Genomic DNA, 21,725 nt, shown 5'->3' on the forward strand with positions numbered 1-21,725 from the left:
CTCGGGGGCTGAGATGGTAATTTGTTTGCACTTGAGTAATTTTTGAAAACATAAACAACATCTTGCCATGTGCTGGCCTTTTTCTGTTTCGTGGGTTTGATTTCAGCCCGTTTCGACAACAGAGGGATTCTGCAAGAAAGCATTGGATGAGGGAGTGAGATCATTAATGCCAGCTCACGAGTCCTAATTGCCCCAAATGAGTTACACGCTGAAATAGCCTGGCCCAGTTATCAGCCAGAGCATCCATGAGAGCTGGGCACTAAATGCAGAGAAGGCTGCATCCATGGCACCATTCTCAGCCCTCTCCCTCTCCCAGTTGCTTTTCTAAACAACTCCACCAGGATTTATACTGTCAGTGTGAGATTATTCCCTATACTTCTATTTCTTGTTCAAATGTATAGAAATTAATTTTCTGGTCATAATTTCAGTACCTTTGGGACATTAGCAGGATGGAAGTAAAAATAGAACATCATTACAGTGTCAGGTAATGCGGATGAGTGTGACTAATAACCTGAGTGTCATTGATTTAATAATCTAATAATGTCTCTGCACACTCAGCGCTCAGACTCACCGTTTGCAGATCAAGATTTAAGCCTGGCTGCAGCTGCAGATCAGAATCAGTAGCTCTGCTTTAGAGCTCGGGCTGATGATAAGCAACCTGCGGCTGGTTTTCCAAGATGAAGGAGTGGGAAGGAGCCGGCTGGTGTCTGCAGGTGTTGTGTTCCCATGGGTGACAGCAGTGGCAGGTCACAGCTCCCACTGGGGACATTTCCCAAGCTCAAAGAGAAACGCTCACCAAGCAGCAAAGGTCTGTTGGCTTCCAAACAGCTGCTGGCCCATCAACAATGTCATCTAAAAATGCAAAGGAAAAGAGCTCTGAGGTTAATTATGACACCTTCTGGGAAAGGTGCGATCCACAGCCCTGCAATGAGAGGAGAAAGGGAAGAACTGGTTGGACAGGCAGTCATTGTCCCTTCCCTGGCATCCCCAAGGGCAAGGTGACAGATGGGCATCACCCACACTATCTTCCCTTGCCACTGTGCATGAAACCACACAGAGATGCCCACTAATGAGACATGACATCAGGTTTGTTATAATTCGGTTATAACAGGGACTATTGATCTTCTCAAACAGTGTGTGAAAACCCTGTTCCCCGGCTAAACATCTGAACATCTTCAGTGCAGTAAAATTTGCCTCTACCTCAGTGTCAGCATCTTCTCCCAAGGAACAACAAAAGGCCAAGAGGCTCAAGGCCTCAAGTTGCTCCAGGAGAGGTTCCAGTTGGATATTAGGGAAAAGTTCTTAGAAAGAGTGATGAGGCTCTGGCACAGGCTGCACAGGGAGTGATGGGGTCACCATCCCTGGAGGTGCTCAAGAACCATGGGGATGTGGCACTGAGGGACATGGTGATGAGCACAGTGGGGTGGGTTGGGATTGGAATACTTGGAGATCTTAGTAGTCCTTTCCAGCAATGATTCTGTGGTTCTATGATTCTATCTGGGACTGCTCCGTGGCACCACAGGAGACAAGTGGGGTTTAAGCACAATCTTTGACCCCTGAAAAACACTTTGCAAACAATTCCACTTATTCCAGACCATTCTCCAAAGGCCACAGCAGTCTTCTCCAACCCCACTTCATCTCAAACGTATTTATTTGTTTCCAGTTAACTTCACCCAGATAAGAGGAAAGATCCCCACGGAGTTACCAAATAAAACACTCAACGCAGACCCAGCAAGATTAGGGCAGCAGAGCCCAAAAAGACTGTAGCGATTATGAAAAAATTCACAACCACTCTCTAAGTACCATTCCACTGGAAGAGGAGCAAAACCAGGACTTAAAATGGAAAACATCCCACCTGGTTACCAACAGAGTGGCTGCAAATGGCTCCGCTCTCTGGGGACATTCAGTGCCACGAAGCCACAGAGGTCCAGCAGAAACATTGCAAGAGCACCCAGGGAGTTCCCATATTGTCTTTTTCCAGATGCCTCATTGCAAGCAAGCCCTGTGGCAGTAGTTCTGCTCCACACTCTGGGAGGCCCTGATCCACAGCCATGGTCCGTTTCTAATTAAGAAATTTCCATCTCTGGTAATTAGCTTTTTACTTGCTCGGGGTCCCAGTTGTGCCCTTTGGGTTTGCCCAGCAGCAAGCCATTGGAAGGGCTCTATGACAGCTTCCCAGCCTCAGCAAAGCCCTGCTGACTCTCACACCATCTGCACAAGTGTTAAAGAAGCACCCAGGTCTTGGCCACCACTCTGTGACACTGTGAACCCTTTAAGCAAGGAAGTGTCCTTCTGCATAATGGACTGAGAATGATGGGATTCAATGCAAGAAAGAAATATAAGAAGTCAAGGAGCTACCTGTCATTAGCAGCTATTTGGCATCTCGTTCAGGGCGATTCACCATTGCTTCTTCTTGTCCAAGCTGATCATTCAATAAAACACTATTGTGAAAGCAGATGTCATCAGAAGCATGTTTTCATATAGGAAATATTAAATTTCTGCTATTCAACAGTGCATCCAATCCCATTTTGTTCTATTAAACTCTTCCTAGAGTTTGAACAGAAGACAGTAAGAAATAAAGAGTCGTGGTTTTCCAATTAAGCCAAATTTTTGGGACAGTTACCGTGCTTCCTCCTACTTGATGCTCATACACAAAGATATTGAGAATCACTGGAAATAAATTATCCTTAACTGCAATATAGAAGGGGATTCATCAACAATATTGATTTTTCTTTCACATATGTGGAGTTGCTTTGGCAATTAGCCTTGGAATCAGTGTTTCTTTCCTGTAAACCAAATGTTAGTTGCAGAGGAAAGGAAATTGGGAGAGGAAATACTGGGAAAGGAAAATGCAGATCACAGAGAAAGCACACACTGTACCAAACATTGCCTCTCTCCCTCTAAACGTAGGCTGGGAGGCTGGTAGGGCTGGGTGGAGTCCTATGGGAGTTTGTGAGTACATTTATCTTAATTGCATTCGTGTGGCTGTGGAATGATTTTAATCTGGAGATAAGTGATATCTGATTTTTATGTGTGTTTTTGACAGATGTGAAGGACACACAGAGCAGGGAATGAATTGGATGCATGTACAGAGTTGTGGAAATGGTTCTTAATGCCATAACATAGTCAGGTATTAAATCTCAAAAGGAAACAGGCAAATTATGCATCTAACTACTTATCATGTAAACTTGGAGTGAAAGTGGATGATACTCATTTCTTGGTTTATGAGCACCAGAGAGGCATGTCATAAAAGGGAGAATAATATGATTAAAATTAATGTAAAATACTATGGGAAGCATAACTTTCAAGTTTCATTTTTGCAATGCTGGGACTTCTAGATCTAGCTAGAATAAAATAATCTCAGAGCCCATCGCTTTCTGCTGTAACTACACTCACAGAAATTAATGCTCCTGGAAATGAGCACTTTCTTGAACTGCAGCGCTGTAACTGATCACTAACTGGCTTCAGCATCAGAGCAAACACTCAGCAGAATCGCTCATCTGCCCCACGTTCGTTATGTGGTACACTGAGCTCCTATGCAATAAACACAACAAATAAAATACAGACTTTCTTTGACAAGAAAATCAAGACTAATTGGTAGTCCCTGGAATGGCAAAATTCAGGAAAGAAGTCACACTTCAGGTTGGATATTAGGGAAAAATTACTCTCTGAAAGAGCAGTGATGCATTAGCACAGGCTGCCCAGAAAATGGGGAGGGGGATCGCTGGAGGTGCTCCAGAATCGTAGGGATGTGGCACTGAGGGATGTGGTGATGGTCACAGTGGGGTGGGTTGGGGTTGGACTGGATGATCTTAGTGGCTTTTCCAACCTTAATGATTCTGTGATTCTATGAACAGCCCCATTAACGCTACCCCAGCCAGCCATCCCTCCTACAAGCCATTTGCTCACTTGGGTTGCCACACACTGCCCTTTCAATTCACCACATCATTCATGACTTCTATTATTCTGTGTAAAATTCACTCATGTAAGTTTTGTAAACTTACGTCCAAATTTTTACCTTGATTCTGTTCTCCTAGTGAGTATTTATCCTTAATTTCCACACTGATCTATAAATAAATGCCTAAAACAACACGCAGAGAAACTTTACAACTCTACATTAGCCTAACCATGCAGATTATTACAGAAAGCATAGCTTGGAAAATCCCTAAGCTACTATAATTAACCTATTTACACCTTAATTTTCTTATAAGATGCAAAAGAGTTTGAAAATTTAAAGAGTGTCTGTGCTGTTTCCAGCTTTGTGTTGGAGTTCAGGCTGTGCCGCCTCTCCTACGCACAGCTCCTGCCATCTATTGTTTAATCATTTTGAAGATGAGACGATTGCATCTGTGACCCATGAGGGCTCGCCAAGCAGCTCGTCACATCTGTAAACCCCTGAAGTTCATGTGGAGAGTCCCCAGACCTTCTCTTACATATTCTGAAAAGAACTGCTGCTGTTTGTGCCTCCCATCAGAGCTGCTATTTCATTTCCAAGTGGATGTAAATTAACACGTTTTATTAATCAGACAGCATTAAAGTCTGAGCAAGAAATTTCAGCCTCCTCACAAAACCGTAGTGTGGCGGTTATGAGACTCCCCTGGCTTTGCTCATGACCAGGAGCAAATCTTTTTTCCTGTCACAGACATGTTTGGGGACTAACAGAGACAAAGCCCAAGAGAAGCACGTGCAGAAGGACAGAAATATTGTCACACATACCTGCCATGAAAATGCAGCTTATGTAGTGCATCAATGAAGTCAAGTTTCCAGTAGGGTTAATCTTGGTGTGAAGCATCTTAGTGGAAACAACATAAAAAGACAAATCAGCCACACATGAAAGTTAGACAGGATCCAGGAGTCTGTCTCTGTAGGGCAGTATAGATTTCTTTCACCCTCACTACAATGTAATTTATTTATCTATTTTTTTCTTTCTTCCTTTTTGCCAGTTCACTCCCCCACCCCCCTTGAGTTAGAATAATGTCAAAACGTAAAATGTTTGTGTTTTACGTGCACCTGGATTTCTGGATGCTCACCAACGCTACCCACAGGCATGAGACCTCATGCCTGACTGATTTCAGCGTGGGTTGTCTGAAATGTTTTGGAGGATCACCAGAATCCCAAGATATTTATCCTCATAAGCTTTCTGGATTTAATAGTGACAACTTCTGCTGGGCAAATTAGGCAAGTCAATTTTACAGCAAAGGCAAGTCAAATATGCTATAATTAATTCAAATTAACACACCCACAAGATTCTGAAGCCTGTGATCAGTCAGGTGGGGATGCCTGCAGGAACATCCACATAGAAGTCATTATTAAGAACCTTGAGACTAAACATTTCAGAGGAAGCCAGAAATAACCTGCACAAAAACAGGCTGGATTGCAGAAAACCAAATGTTATCTTCTCGTAGAACTTCACTATTAGCAGTGACCAGCAAAGCAAAACATTTCCTGTAAATCTGGTTCTATAACATTACATTTAATTGTTCAGTATTCAGCCCCTACGGAGGATTACTGGAGTGTATCTCGCTCTACATATGGTCTATAATAGGAAACGATACCTCTGGAACTCTGAATAGCACAATGCCATGCAGGAAATTAGAAAATATTACGTCTTGTAGTTAGAACCTTCACACGTCACTTGCTGGTTTTGTTCCTTTATCAAAGCACAGTGTCCAGCAGGAATATGTATTGTGATCAGGCATCGTTGAGAGAAAACACCAAGGTGAAAAAAGCTCATCCTGAGACAAGAGAGTTATTATTTAGATGCAGGGAAAACAAAACAAACCAAAACCAATTTTGATGTTAGAATGAGAACGTGGACTCATCACTTCAGCATTGTATTTCATGCACTGGGCAAAGCTGCAGGAAATGGAGGCCAGGGAGGGTTTTTGGAGCATAAGGATATGGATGGCAAATAGGCCATCACTGGAGGATGGTCAAGTTCTTTCGAGCTGTCCATTTTCTATTGAAAGAAATAGAGACTGTCTGAGCAGAGATTCACGTGAGAAGAACCATGCTGTTTTGTTGGGGCTGGACACAGCCTGCCCACAACCACTGCTTCCCCTCCCATCCCCAGAGCAGGCAGCAGAAGGACACCACAGAGGAGGCAGGCTTAGCAATGGGGGATGAATTTCTACAGTCTGTATGGAGACATTTGCAGGAGTGATGCTGAACACCACCACCCTCCTGCAGCTCACTTCCCAGTTGCCTACTTACACGAGCATTTCCCAGCTGTCAAGCTCCTGCTCAGTTCTAGTGAAACCTCCTGGATTTTCTCCATTCCCAGTGATTATGTTGAGCTGCTGGGATCAGCTCCTACTGAGAGTGGAATTGCCAAATCAACCCCTTTAAGTCCCTCCTCCTTGTTAATATGAGCAGTGCAAATCCTAAAATAGGCACCAAGCTCTTTAGCAAGACACATGAATGATAGAATCGTTAAGGTTGGATAAGACCACTAAGATCATTTAGTGCCACCATCATCCCATCCCACTGTGCCCACTAACTGCATCCTTAATGCCACAATGACAGCCACTCTCCTCAGTACTGGCTCCTAAAAAGTTGAGTGGAGGTTCCTTGTAGCAGAAACAGCCCTCAGAGATGCTAAGGGCTCACACCACTCACAAAAGAGATCATACAGATGTAACGTCTTCCAGTGCTGTCTAAATGAGATGAAAACATGCCATCTGCTGCCATGAGAATGGCCAGGTTGTCTCCTCCTGGCCCAGTATCCTGTCTTTGGCTCCATAGAGCTGTGGATGCCTAAAGAAGAGGTTCAGATTAGGGCAGACACACAGCCTGTGTGCTCTGGCTGTCTCTAGGGAGCTATGCTTAGTGACTTTCTATGCTAGAGGCAACTTCTGTGTGTTTTATCACCCTTGTTGTATTGCTCTTCCAGGAACTCATCTAATTGCCTTTTGCACCATTTAAGCTTTTGGCAACCAGTCTCCTGTGGCAGTGAGTGCCACAGCTGAACAACATATTGTGATAGGAAACAGCTCTGCTGTGTGCACTGACAAGGACCCAAGCAACATCTACTTCAGATTTCTCACTCCAGGCCAAGCACTGGGTGATGGTGCTCTGCTCTGAACACCCTACACAGACAACCATGGCACTGTCTTCAAGCTGCAAGGCAAGCCCAGCCTTGGGGTCTCACCTGTGTCTCCTAGTTCCAGTGCTAGTTTCTAATGGTGAGAAATAATCATTAGAAGCAGAATGAGACCAGGACCCCATGACAACTAGCAGTAAATATAAATGGCTGGAATTTAGGCAAAGTCCAAGTTTTGCTTTCTCACAGATCTACTGCTCAGCAGCAACGTCTGGAGAAGCCTTTAAACATCTGCTTTACCTGAACATCTTTGACCCATTCTGGCCATCAGACCAGAAAATTTTGCCAAGGATGTGACATGGAGATGCAAGATGTATGTAGGCACTTCAAGATTCCTCTATTCCATTCTGTTGCTACTTCTTTTTTTTTCTTTTTTTTTTCCCCTTTTTTTTCTTTATATATATATTTTTATATCATTTTCTCCTAAAGCCCAATTTAGCAATCACAGTACAGACTTGGTGCTTTTATGCGAATTCTTAAATTTACAGAAGTACTGAGCTGAAATGGGATTCGCTGTGAAGGCTTCTTTGCTGTTCCTCCTGTCTCTTATACACTGTGCAGGGGGATGCTGGTGGAGGCAGCCAGAAATAGCTCTGAGACTTCCAAAGTGTCTGAATTGAATCCTGGGGTACTGAGGGTGGGTTAGAACCAGCACAGGGCAGCCCTGGTCTGAGCACTCACTCAGAGCTTCCCAAAACAAGGTTGGGATAACAAAGCCAATGCTGGTAAATGCCATAACCCTCATGCTTTGCTGTAGCTGGTATTTTCTGCCAAGCTGGATGAACTGATACTTTTTGTTAAGACATTCTTTTGCTGAAAGTTTCTGCCTAGCACTCTGAAGCACACAGCACCCCAATGTAGGATCACAGTGCTGCAGATAACACACATCTGCACTGTGACACCCGAAAGCTTTGCTTCCAAACAGCACCAGCCAGGCTGCAAGAGTTAATGACGGTATGTTGCTGATAGTGTCACTGAGAGTTGCTGGGTCACTGTGTCTTTAGCCTGATTTAAAATGGGAGCAGCCTGGATCTCATTTTTAATTACCTTTTGACTGTAGCTGTCTGGTTATTTGTATAAGCAAAAATATTGGCATGCCAATCAGGTCATAAACTGTCAGCCAGATCATGTAGAGGAAAATGCCATGCATGCTACTGTCACAAGCATCATTCCTAATAACGATGCACTCTGTGAAATATGATATTTAGCAAGTTGTGCTTAAAAAGCAGATTGCATTTCTGATATCCCCTGCCAACAAGGTATTTAACAGAGTTGTGCTGGCTCTAATGTCCCTTTTGCATCCTTTCAGAGACAAGAATAGATACATCACCATCGTGACGTTAGCAAACTTGGAGACTGCAGACACTTCATGAAATAAATTGGGACTGGCAGGCTAAGTACTCAAATTGGTGATGCAGGAGCCACTGGGCCTGTCTCCTGACTGACACACTATTGTTGGGAGAATCGACAATGAACCTCGCTGCCTTCAGCATTAATGACTGCAGCTTTGCAGCAGTGTGAGCTGGGGGTACGGCTGCAGCATCACCTCCACACAGCCCAGTGTGAGGTGGAATTAAGAAGTGACAGCAGTGCCTTGGCAGGTGATCTTACAGACATGCTGCCATCCTGCCATTCAGCCTGCCATGTGCCTCACCTGCTTTAAATGTGCTTTTTTCCTCCTCTCTGGATGCCTCAAACACACTGCTGCATCCGCTTGTCAGAGCACTGTCATGAGTTAAATGACACATCAGCTCTGAGGCTCTTGACCTGATCTTGGACTTGATGAAAGAATGGTGAGAAAACAGAAATAGCTTATGTTAAGGACTAAAAATAAGTAGCGAGAATGACTGAATTTAAGCAAGAAGCTGAATAAACATCTATTAATGTGTTCCTAAGGGATCAGGAAGAGGATCGCATTTCCAGATATGGCTCTGAAGTTAATCCAGAAGCATCAACTGCACGTCAACACATTGTCCAGTGGACAATGTCACCTGTCTGTGCAGGAGGCACCTTGAGAAGTGCAGACCTGCCGGACAACTTACCACCTGCAAAAACAGCAGAGAAAACAACTCAATGGCCAGAGAAAACAACTCAATGGCCAACGTGTAACCCAGCAGTAGGAAGGTGGGAAATGGCCAACAGATTTCACAGCAAGTCACAGCAAACCAACCTACCTCCCTTCTATAGCAAAATGATTGGGGTGTAGGCAAAGGGTATCAGTGGACACCTTATATCTTGGCACAGGAAGGGTTTTGACACCATCACAATTAACTTTTACAGAAGACAAATGAGGAAATCAAAACTAAGTGAATATTCCCAGCACATCACTATAGGTAGCAGGATCATGGTTCAGAGTGACCTCCTCACATGGGAGAGATGACCCAATATAGAGCTGGTGAAGTTCAGGCAGTTTGTGGAACACATCTACACAAGGGTCCAAGACTCTCTGAAACTATACTTTTTCTCTTGGAGTGGAATAGCAACATCTGGGTTTCATTCTAGTCTCATTTTCATGCAGTTGGCAGCATGGCTTGCTGATGCTCCTATGCTGCGTGCTCCTGAGGGGCCTGGGTGCCGGCCTTCCTCCCTGAGCCATGAGATATTAAGTGGTATCTGCGAGGAAGACCAACTCCTAAAAAAAATTAAGTTCTTTCCCAAATTTTAACCGCACCCAGATATTTTACCATCTTTTTAGTGGGGGCATTTTTACCCCTTAGCATAATCTTGCCTTTAAAATGCTACAAACTACACTTCAATAGATAAATAATTTAAAGCAAAGAAAATAGATGCTCCATCAAAGAGCCCAGCTGTTCAACCATCCGGTGGGGCACACTATGCTGGGATAGTTGGGGGTCGCGTGTAGACCTGGCTGCCCATTAAAGAGACATGCATTTCACATTGCTGCAATCAAAGTTCTCTGGAGAATTTTGCATTGTGCCTACATGTAATATGTCAGATATTTGCCAGCAGGGGAAACACTGCAAAAAGTGAATGAGTTTTCCTCTGTTCAGTGACATTACTAATGACTCATGCAGGATTATGGGTAACAAACCTTTGAAACGAGAGGTTGAGTTGTACACTACATTATACATCTGAATTTCATGGTATATTAGTAACAGTGATTGGTAATACAATATGATGGGAAATTGCTAACATCAGAGAGAAGTTAATACGATGCACTGCAATTTCTCAAAGAGTTCCATACTTTTTCCAGCACCACCCATAATCTGCTCATTACTGCTCGGCAAAGAGCAATCCCTCTCATGGAGTGAGGGGCACCAGTGCTCTGACAGCTGGTCATAAATTTGAATAGAAGATATGCAATCTGAAACATTCGTGTTTCCATGGATCGTTACCCAATTGTATCTCCTCTAAGAAGCAGGTGATTTTTTAACATCCTGCGACAGTTTGTTTCTGCTGATATTTTCTCTCTCCAGATAAATCTGATGCCAGCTCGTGTCTTTACAGTTTTTCTTCCCATTCTTGCTCTATTAAAATGGCTGATACAGTCTGTACGCACGTTAACCAAACACCAGTTAATGGAGTGTAACTAAGAAGAATGAATATATTTACAAAAAAAAGAGTATTTCTAGGCATTAAAATAAGTGTACAATGTCTAACGCAAGGCATTACCTTTACAAATGTAACCACAGATTTATGTTTATAGACTGGTAAACCCCGTGGCTAAGAGTGTCCTCTCAGTCATTCCCACTGCAAACAACCTAAACAAATCTTTGAACTCTTTACCTGATAATAGCCTGGAATATTTTGTAGCTATTTTACAATGCCAGTTAATGTCCATCCGGACTTCTCCATTTTTAGAAGATTTAGTGCTTCCTTGGGGAAATGGGTGAGTTTACTGGAGTGATGGCTCTGAAGGCCAAAGCCAATGAGCCCATATAGTAGATGCACCAAGACTGCCACTCTCCCAGGGGATTTGAAGTGTTAAGTCATTCCCAGGACAAAGTAGCAACACCACTTTATGCCTTGTCCATATTCACTCCAATGACATTCATTTCTTCTTCTATTTCTTCACTTATGCCTACAATGGTGAAAGTGGCCTAGTGAAATGTTTCTAGCTATTCCAAGGCTATTTCTGAGTCCAGCCATGATTGTACAGAAACACTCCAGGTTTAACAGCAAGAATAGTTCATTTTTATGGTTCATTCATCGCTAACACTGACCTGCTGACCAGCAGCAAAAATAACCTCTGCTGTTACGTTGCCCTGTGGAGCTGAAGGGATGAACAAAGGGTCATTTATAAGCTTTAGTACCATCAACTGCCTCAGTGCTTGCATCCATCAAACCCACTTAGGAGCAAAGAGTTGATCCAGTAGAATCTTGAAGTCAATGGCTCTGAAGCTGAAGCACAGCCACCCACTCCTCCGTTTATCCACTCCTACCTCAGGTCTGTTCCACGTATTCACATCTCACCCAACCAAACACCTCCTGGAGCTATTTGGGCAAGATGTCCAACACAAAAGAGCCTTCGCATGTCCTAATGACTTCGGGCATCACCTTGAAATAGGTGAGGACAGAATTACACATCCTGGTATTGATACAGCTCAGCTCACATGCCAAACGAATGGAATTAGACTATTTAGACAAAAGATCTTTCTTTTGTTGGAGAATCTTTTGGATGGATGTCCAAAACTCTTTGTGTGGCAAGTCCACTGAAGACCAAAGCTGAGATCCCACCAGTGGGTAGGAAGGGAACTGGGTGGTAATTATGACAAGTGAATGGAAGACAGTATCTCCCTCCAGCATTAAATTCAAGCCCTGACCTTTTCCAACATAATGACTAACTCAACCTTTACATAATAATGTGTGTGATATTTGGAGAGTATAACATATGTGTCATTTTAATTAATTGAACAGAAATAGATTTACAGAAGAAAAATGAATTAACCAATCAGCAATCACCTTCCTATCTATTCCATGTCGGAATAATTAGTTTATTCTCCTAATCTCTTGACTCCTCTAGAAATCATAACCTCACTGACCTCCTTGAGAATAGGAGCTCATTTGAATAGTGCCATAATTGTGCTCTGGGTGCGTTATCATCCAGTTTCATTTTTATTAAGGTAATCTTATCCCTTCTTATTATGCCTGTCTCTGACGGGCTGACCCAAACCTCGGGAAGGACTGCTTAATAACATCGTTGTTCTGTGGATAAAGACAGTGGCAAAAGAATCCTTCCTCCTAGAAGATGGGCTGGTTTTGTCGACTGGAGGATGAGCAATTACTTCACTGCCATTCTGTCTGTCTGTTCAGACATGAGTCCTGACGTTGGCAGTAGCAGACTGTTACCGGCTAGCAAATGCTTAAACAAGATCACAATTTGTTCCAGAATGATAGAATGACCCTACAAAGTGAATTACACTGTGAAAAATAAATGTAAAATACTGTGTAGATGCACAAATGATTATTTCATTATCTGGCCAATGTATGAGCGACAGATACAAATTGTTCCAATCATAGCGTGATGAAAGAGTAATGAACAATGGGTTCTTGAATGAGCACAGGAAGAAAATAATGAATTGCAGTTTAAATGAAATCAGGAGTCAATGGACTGGATCACAGACTGTCCTTCAGATGTAGGAATTCTGCATTAGTTAAACACTGTCATTTGAAGAAACGTCCTTTAAGAGGAAGGAATCTAAATGGGTCAGAAAGAGACAAATAAGACGAGCCTGGTCACTGGCTTGTTTTTACAAGCTGGACTGGAGTGTTCCTATTCCTGCTGCTTTGCTAATTTGTATCTTGCACTGCAAATTTGTATCTTACACTCTGCAAAGTTAACAGATCATCTGTACTTTTGCCTTTCCCCTACTTTTACCTTGTTCCTCCTCTACTACTTGATTAACTTTAGGTGACACCTGTAGAGATCTGTTGCCCATCATTTAATTTCTACAGGCAATTAAGACCAAGATAGCAATAGCTTCTAGGAAGGAAAGGGTCAGTGAAGTTGAAATAACACATGGCAAAGGCTCCTTTATTTGTGTTTGTTGGAAATCTATCTGCAATAGCTGAATTTCTCTTCTTCAGTTGTGTTTCATACCAGTAAACCAAGAATTAGGATTTCTAACGTTATTTCCACAGATACACATCACATTTCATGCATCACACCTATCCATCACGTTGCACAACATCTTGTTAGATCTACAGAGAAGCTGCATTTCTGTTGTGAATGCAGGACACCTGACCACGCTAGCTCACCACCCGGAATTTCTTTACACTCTAATAAGACATCCTCCTCTGCAAGCAGCCTGCAGAAACCAGCTGGTTTCACAGGCAGGGCCGAAGGAGTGACACAAACCAGCTCTGTCACTGCCTACTGCTGCTCCACAGCTGCCACATCCAGAGCCTACGCTGCTCCCCAGCAAAGGGCACAGTGTTCTGGGCTGGGTGTCCCCAAGGGACAAGCCATCTTTTGCTGCCTTCTGCTCAAAAACCTCAAGACATTTGGACCTCAGAATCAAACCATCAGCCCATCACCATCACGCCTGCTAAACCACATTGCTCATTTGAAAATGAGTCCCAATCCCAGCACTACTAACCACTGTCAGAAGACAGAGAGTGATGGCAAGAAAATGCCCAACTGTCAGCTCACTGTAGTGCAGAAACATGTGGCACCTTACCTTTGTGGGTGAAGAGGCCTGGGATGAGTGCCGACACGTGAGAGGACAGAAAGATGGTCCCCACTGCCCAGTCCTGGCCTGGATCCCTTCTGTCCAGTTTGATAACAAGTAACACCACTTTGGTCTTGAAGAGCTGGATATTAGGAAAAATTTCTTCTCTGAAAGAATGATGGCACGGTGACATGGACTGCATTGGGAGTTGTGGTGTCACCAGCCCTGAAGGTGTTCCAGAAACGTGGAGATGTGGCATTGAAGGTCGTGGTTATGGGCTTGGTGGGGACAGACTGGAGATTAACTTGGTGATCTTTTCCAGCATTAATAGTTCTATGGTTCTAAGAGGCATCAGTCAGCTGGGGTGCTTCTTCACGATGAAAAGTGAACAACAGTGGCTGAGCTGTAGTTAAAGGGGGATAGAGGGGGGGGGGAAACACATTAGATTATTTTGAGTCTGGAGATATGATCTGACATGAGCACAAGGACAACCAGGGTGATCCGTGCTCTTGGTGTCACAGCTGGAAGCCCTGAGAAGAGGTAAGGCTCCCACCCCATGCCTTCAGCTGTGCCTGCAGGGAGCCCAGTGCTGCAGTGCAGAGCAGCCAGCTCCTCCATGCCAGCATCCCCAGCCAGCAGCCACTCAGCTCTGCAGAGCATGACAGCATTGAGGTGCTGCAGGGTCCTCTGCAAAACAAAAAAACAACTCAAAGTGCTAATTACGAAGATATACAGCTTAACACCTGAGCTGGGGTGGCAGAGTCCTGCCCACCCAGGAACTGTATCACCCAAGGAAGCCAGCACAGCCAGGGCCAGGCTATGCAGCAGGGAGCTCCAGAAGCCAGCTTCTTTATTAAGAACACAACCACAGCAGGAAAGTGCCTGGAAAACTTTGCACTTTGCAGCATGAAAAAACAAAAACAAAAACATCCAAAGCTAGAAAAGCCAGTGTGGGGAGCAGGGAGTATTTACGATGGGGGAGGTTTGCAGGTTGCACATTATGAATGTGCCTGGGTACGTTATTCACCTTCCATGCGAGCATGCGTCACTGCAGGGCTTTCTGTGGGTGTGCATTTGTTTGGTTGGATTTACTCTGTCCTTGTCTCTGTGTGCATAGCTGCACAAGTAATGAATGCGCCTATTAAAGCCCAGCCAGAACATTTGTCTCTGTGGCTGGTGGAGAGGAGTCCTCACACCAGCAATGTGCTGCATTTCTTTCTATTTGCTCAGAATGCTTTGCTTGCTCAGTTTAGTGTTTTCAGACTCTGAGGCAGATGCACTGGGTTGATTTCTAAGGCAACTCTTAATTACACATACCTGATGATGGTCTCGATGTGAACACCTGAAGCAGACTTGAAAGCACAGATTCGCTGCATAGGACCTTGGCTCCCCACATCCTTCCTGCAGTTGTGGCGCACAGGACTTCATTCTGGATTAAACATGCACGAGACCTCAGCCTCATCAGAAAAACACCCAATATCAATTAAAGTGCATTGCTCAGAGTGCTCAATGAGGAGCCCGACTCAGCCTTTATCACAACTCTTTCCCAATGGCGAGGCCGTTAAAACGGAGCTTAGAGAAGATTGGAGCGAGCTTTCAGCACTGGGCATTTCCTGACTCCTGGACCTTTGATTTTCTTTTCTCATCGTTACATTAACACTTTTGTTATGGAATATTTATGATGCACACCACACGCTTAATGGATTTCCTCCTTTATTTGCAGCTAAGCTGCATTAATACAATACTCACACTATTCAATTTGAAATCCATCAAGGATTCATGGGCTTAATATCACCATCACTTTTAATGAGAAAGGAAATCTGTAAATCAAACGAGCCAAAGCAAAGGCTGAGAGGAAGCAGCAACAGCAGTTCAACAGCACCCTTCATATTAAAAGCACCTGGAAGTGAACTCTGTTAATTGAATCGGTTTTAAAGCAGTGAATTACTAAGAAGCTCTGTCCTAAATCATGGCCGTGCCTCCCAGAAATGATGCCATCACATCACTGTACGTTCCTCTCCCTGTTTTCCTGTGCTGTAATGTGTAGGTACATGAGCAAGGTGATAGGAAAGATGGATTAGAGCTGGCCTCAGGACTCAGCGGTAGCAACACTGCTCCTATTTATTTATTCTCATGGGAGGGAGAAATCAGTTGAAGACCAGACGTACACAACAGTGTGTTTGTTTAGCTCTCATTGGCTGGGCATGAACTCCTTGGCCTTGTGCTGTCGGCACAATTAGATGCAAATGAACACTCACCATCCCTCAACCCTGTCATCTAGAGTGCAACAGCAAACTTTCTCCAAGCACACATACAGCATTAGTAGCAGTTGTGTCACTGGGAGCAACGCGACTCATCTGCAGCAAGGGAACAGTGACCAGTGTGGTTGATCAGCTATTGTTGCTCACTGCCACTATTTCCTGGACTTTTCTGATGTTTTTCACAATAACATGGTAATATGGATAGGAAAGAATGACTTCCTTTCTCCTACCCTTCCGCACATGCAGGAGCTAACCCTGAGGATTAACAGAAGCAACAGATCCTGCATCTACTGAGGCTAACACAACCCTGTGTAGCCCAGTCCAACTGCACCAAGTCGTAGCTCAACGTTTAGTCCCATAGCTGTGAGACATGCACAGAAAATAAATATGACAGTACAAAGTCATGCCAGCGCTTTGCAGGCTGAAGAAAGAAAACTATCAGTGGATAATGCTTTCACAAAAAGGCTCTGGGAGCCATAAGGCCAGACCTCCCCACTGGATCTACATTAGTGCATTTTTGAGCTCCCTGTGTTGTTTGGTTTGAGCTCCTTGTATTCCTTCTATTGTCAGGCTCTGTTTCAGCAAGAGGCCTCAGGAGGTGCCCAGCATTGAGGATAATGGGGCAATCACGCATTTGAAGTCTTTCCTCCTGTTGGTACGAGAGGTCCTTTATACCACCAAGTTTAAAGGGAGATCTAGCGATATTTCTGTTCATCATCATGCAAAGGGCATCAGTTACAGATTTAAGAGTGGAAGGTCATTTCCCCTTCTGCTCTCACCAGCAAGGAGCAGTGCCGCAGGTTTTCAAGCAGCCAATCTATGTTGTTACTTTGCTGACAAGGTTAAAACCATCAGAAATATATGTGAATATATTGAGACAGAGCTGGTTTTGCTCATATGCACCCAATTTCTACCGAGATGTTGGAAAAAAAGCAATCGATGATGTGAGTTTGTAACCAGCAGCAAAGTCACCAGATGGGAAGCAGAAGAAATTCGGACGTGGGCTCATTTGCTGTTTGCTAAGCATTTGACTTCCAATGAAATAAATGCATTCAACAAAGCAAAGCCAACCCAGCAGCATAGGAAGCGAGCTGGGAGAAGGCACATTGCTCCCAGTGTGCTCAGGGATGAAATGGAGACAGCAGAAAATCTCTGGAGACAGCTTCACTTACCTCTGTGAATGCCAGGTGCACACTTGGTGAGATATGGGATGCAGTCAGCTCCAGGGGTGCCACCTAGACAGGACTCAATGCCCAACATGGCTTTGCTGGGGGACTTCCAGGCGTCTGCACATCATTGCTGAGCTGATAATATTGCAGCTTGCTTCTGTTTGGCAGTGAAACACCAAAGGCATCAGCACCCAGACTCTGGTTGAGCCTGGGCTGAGATATGCCACCAAGAAACCCCAAGGAGTAAATCAGCACCTAAAAAGAAGCAATGAGAAATAAACTGATTAGTCAGCACTACAGTGTTTCTGCTCAAAAGCTGAGAAGGCTGCTGTAAATGAAGACCTACAGCAATGGAAAAGCCCTTAGGAAACACAGGGATGTCAGGAGCATCATCTGGAATAGGTTCATAGCTCCACAAGCAGCACAGCTCACAAATCTGGGCACATTCTGCTCAGCGTTTTCATCTCATCATTGAATCTTCCCAAACACACAACATTCTGAAGCAAGGTTAGGCTTTTTGTCTCCTCCCGTCCCTTCAAAGATTGAACAAAGGTGGCGATGGAAACAGCCGGACTCCAAGCTGAAACATGGTCACTCGTTGTGACCTTTGGATTAACAAAACACTGTAACAAATAGCAGTATGGATCAACACAGAGCACTTGTTGGTGGCTGAAGACAGATCTTCCCCCCAGCGTTTTCACATGACTTTGTGATACACATCTTTCCCTTCCTGCTATTTGCCTTATGCCTGAAAAAGGAAATATGTATGTTATCTCAGGAGTCCTTTGAACATTAAAATGTATGCCGTGCATGTGACTTTCCTCAAATGTCTTAAAATATTCTAAATGTGAGGAGGTTGGCGCAGTGCCTGGGATCCTGTCTTTTTGGATATAAGTTTCAGATAACCAGCATTTCCCCATTACCATTTCTCCCTGAAGAGGTCATCTCTGATCCAGCTCCACTGCAGAGCAGGGGAGGTACCCAGGCTCCCTGAGATTCACAAAAGGTGACAGAGCTGCACAGCTGCTAATGAAAGCCACTGCACGGTGCGGCTGACCTAGTTCTGCCTCGCTTTACCTGGGTATCTTCAAGCCACTTACAAATTAAAATGGTTAATAATGCATCAGAGCCAAGAGTTACCCAGGGGGAATCTCAGTTTTGTAAGTGGATGGCGTACTGCTCGGTTACAGAGGGAAGGAAACAATGCGAGCCTTCTTCCCCTGCCTTTATGCTAACCATGCATATGCTTATGGCAACTGATTGATGTCTCAAACCTATTTAGGCTGATTTTTAAGAAGTTATAAGTTAGGAGACATTTCTTTACCGTAAGAGTGGTTCTGCAGCGGCACAGCTGCCCAGGGAGCAGTGGGGTCACCATCCCAGAGCTGTGGGGATGTGGCACTGAGGGATGTGGGGATGGACACGGTGGGCTGGGCTGGGGTTGGACTTGGGGGTCTTGGAGGTCTTTTCCAGCCTGTATGATTCTGTGGTTCTGTAACATGTCAGGAAGCTCACCCTTCTGCACACTGTACACCTCCCAAGGAAAACCCATGTGGATTTCCACAGATCCCTCTTATTGCCATCTCCTCCCTTGGTGTAGCTTCCCAGTCACCACAGGGCTCAGGAATTCTGCTGATGCTGCTGCACCTTAAGCTGACGTTAGATGAAATATTTATTTGGGAGTTTCATTTTACCATAATTTTTACTTGACTGCCACTTAGTGGCAATTTAAAGTAATAGCTCAGGGAGGTTTCCTGGCAAACCCACAGTCCTACAAATCAACCTGGCTGTTTGGTGGCTCTTCCAGAGGTGTATGGTTACTCTCTCAAGAATCTGGGTTTCATTCTGCTCTCGTTAGGAAGCAGGCTACCAAATTCTATCTCCTGTACAAAGCAGTGAAGCATCAAAGCTGTTACGAAGGCAGCTTCCACCTCAACAGTGCTCTTAGTTCATACAGAGGCTGCTGCTTTCCAGTGGGAAGGACTTATAGAGGTTGGGATCAGACAGTCTGGAACAACACCAACATGGGAATTACCACAACAGAGCAGAACATTAAAAAGTCAAGTGAGATTTTCAAGCTTGCACACTTCCCAGTGCCCAAAGCCTGGCATCCCTGCCATGCAGCACCTTTCATTGCTCTAACTAACTTCCATTTCTACCTTCACAATTGCACCAGTGATGTCAAAAAAGATGTTCTTTTTTTTTGTGTTCTGCACAGAGGTGGAAGAAAGATGCTGAAATCACCATTTACTGCAGCCTGCGCATTGCAAGTGCTGTGCTGTGCATTCCTTTCTTTCTGTTTTCACATACATATGTATTTAAACCTGCATTGATAAACGTTGAGCCAAGTTTCTTGGTGTGAAATAGAGGTACATCCTTGTAAACAGACCCTGAACTCAGACTGGCATTTCTAAGTAAATAAATAAATACAAAAAGTCAAACCTCAGAGAAGCCATCGTGTTCACCTCGTGGCTGTAATGCCAGCTCCTGTGGGGCTCTCTATCTCAACTTGTTGGCAGCAGTCACACCTGGACCTGGCTGCTGCTGTGTTTTGCCCAGCACAAACTGCTTTAAAATGCTTTCAGAGCACCATAGGCCATGAAAAGATGTGCCCATGTCCTGCTTGTGGCACACACGGACACCACGGCAGCACCCTGAGACAGCAGACTCAGAAATAGGTCGGAAGAAGCCATTTCTTGCAGCACTGGATTTCTTTGTGATGAATTTTAATGGCACTTCAGATTAGTTCAGCTGCTGCGAGCAGTTTGCATCCCAATTTGAACATCTCTACCTGCTCTGACACGAAGATGAAATGTTTACCTTTCATATGGCTGCGCTTTGCTCTGTGCTGTGGGAATGCAGCTTTTCAGAGTTTGAGCCTGACGAGGAATTTAGATCCCTTTTCATTGTCTCCTCGAGGAAACATTTTGCCAACACTGTGGATGATTAAAGGCTCAGGAGCACATGCCCAGAGTGCTCCATCTCGGGGTTGTCCCCCCCTGCAAACAGAAAGAGATCTCGGGCAGGGTGACTTTGGGCTGACACCACTTCCATCTAGAGACAGCCAGTGCACCAAGCTCAGGATGTAATAAGGAAGGAAAAGACTGCACCAGGGCAGGGGGAAATGGTTTCAAACTAAAAAAGGGAAGATTTAGACTGGATATAAGGAAGGTGTTTTGTATGATAAGGGTAGTGATGCAGTGGCACAGGTTGCCCAGAGAGGTGCTGGGTGCCCCATCTTTGGAGACACCCAAGGTCAGGCTGGGAGGGGCTCTGAGCATCTGATGGAGCTGTGGGCATTCCTGTTCAGTGCAGGGAGCTGGACCAGATGGCCTTTAAGGATCCCTTCCAGTTCAGTCCATTCTATGATTCTGTGATACAGGGCTGATGGTGGCAGCCTTGGCAGCTTCCACAACTCTGATTTTGACTCATGTTCAACGTATTTTGCTCCCTTGGAGCCATAAGAAACACTCATATGGGGATGTCTGACATAGACACGCCCATAGCTGTATGCAAACAAGTAGAACAATAGAATCATCAAGGCAGGAAAAAGCCATTAAGATCACCAAGTACAACTCAAACCCACCCCCACCATGCCCATAGTCACAGCCCTCAGTGCCACATCTCCATTACTCTGGAACACCCCCAGGGACAGTGACCCCACCACTCCCTAGGCAGCTGTGCCACTGCATCATGCATGGGAGAATAAACTTTTCCTAACACCCAACCCAAACCTTTCCTGGCACAACCCGAAGCCACCACATCTCATCCTATCGCTGTTGCCTCTATGGGAAGGCTGACCCCCACTTCATCACAACCTACTTTTACAGAGCTGTAGGGATCGATGAGGTCTCCTGTGAGCCTCCTCTTCTCCAGAATGACCCATGCCAGTTCCCTCAGCTGCTCCTCATCAGACTGGTGCTCCAGACCCTTTACCTGGTAACTACAATGCCTTGGCTGCTGATTACATGCAGCTTCTCAGATCTAAGAAAACCCATCTGCATCAGGCAGCAGCAGGAGCAGGTAACGTTTTGTTCACTTCTTGATAGAAAAGAGATGATGTTAATAATATGAGATCAAGAAACCTAAATATACACAATAGAGATAAATCACACCAGTGGAATAAAACACAATAAAGCCGTCTGTAGTACAGGTTTGAAGTTTGTCTGTTTAAGGCACAGCTGGTTACTGGGGGCTCTCTCAATCTGAAGATCCTTTGCCTTCTCTAGGGGGATATTTCTAAGCAGGTCCTGGTGCCTTTTGCTTGCCCATAGGCAGCGAGGGGCAAAGGCCAAGGGGAGCCCCTGGGAATGCACTTGTAACGCACGTTTCATGCTCCCCATACAAAGTTCAAGGCACTTTGTAGGTGGGAGAGATTCCCCTCACCAATACCCCGCTGCAATGGGCTCAGCAGGACAGCATTTTTCCCTTTCAGCTAATATTTTAGGGGAAATGGGATAAATGTGTTCCTTAAAAAGGGCAGCGTTAACATTCTGGCGCGCTCTCCTTGCCTTGCCCAGGGCAAGTAATTTTTTTGACAGGTGAATAAAATATCATTAGC

General features: G+C 44.6%; 1 long non-coding RNA gene across 3 annotated transcripts in view; it reads right to left on the bottom strand.

Annotated features, from left to right (window-relative positions):
• The window catches only part of LOC107312705 (uncharacterized), a 58,063-nt gene extending 37,466 nt beyond the window's left edge, over window positions 1-20,597 (bottom strand). For 2 of the 3 annotated variants that reach the window (XR_014945121.1, XR_014945119.1), the window contains exons 1-6: window positions 17,168-20,597; window positions 15,052-15,163; window positions 13,744-14,137; window positions 4,717-5,735; window positions 2,359-2,441; window positions 572-852 (exon numbers count right to left, since the gene is read on the bottom strand). This is a non-coding gene — a long non-coding RNA (uncharacterized LOC107312705). The remainder of the gene's footprint in view (window positions 1-571; window positions 853-2,358; window positions 2,442-4,716; window positions 5,736-13,743; window positions 14,138-15,051; window positions 15,164-17,167) is intronic. The other variant, XR_014945120.1, reaches the window with a different exon arrangement.
• Window positions 20,598-21,725: the final 1,128 nt, after the last annotated feature.

Source organism: Coturnix japonica, chromosome 4 (genome assembly GCF_054131305.1).
Source record: "Coturnix japonica strain WE chromosome 4, WE-NBRP24, whole genome shotgun sequence".
NCBI classification, from domain to species: domain Eukaryota; kingdom Metazoa; phylum Chordata; class Aves; order Galliformes; family Phasianidae; genus Coturnix; species Coturnix japonica.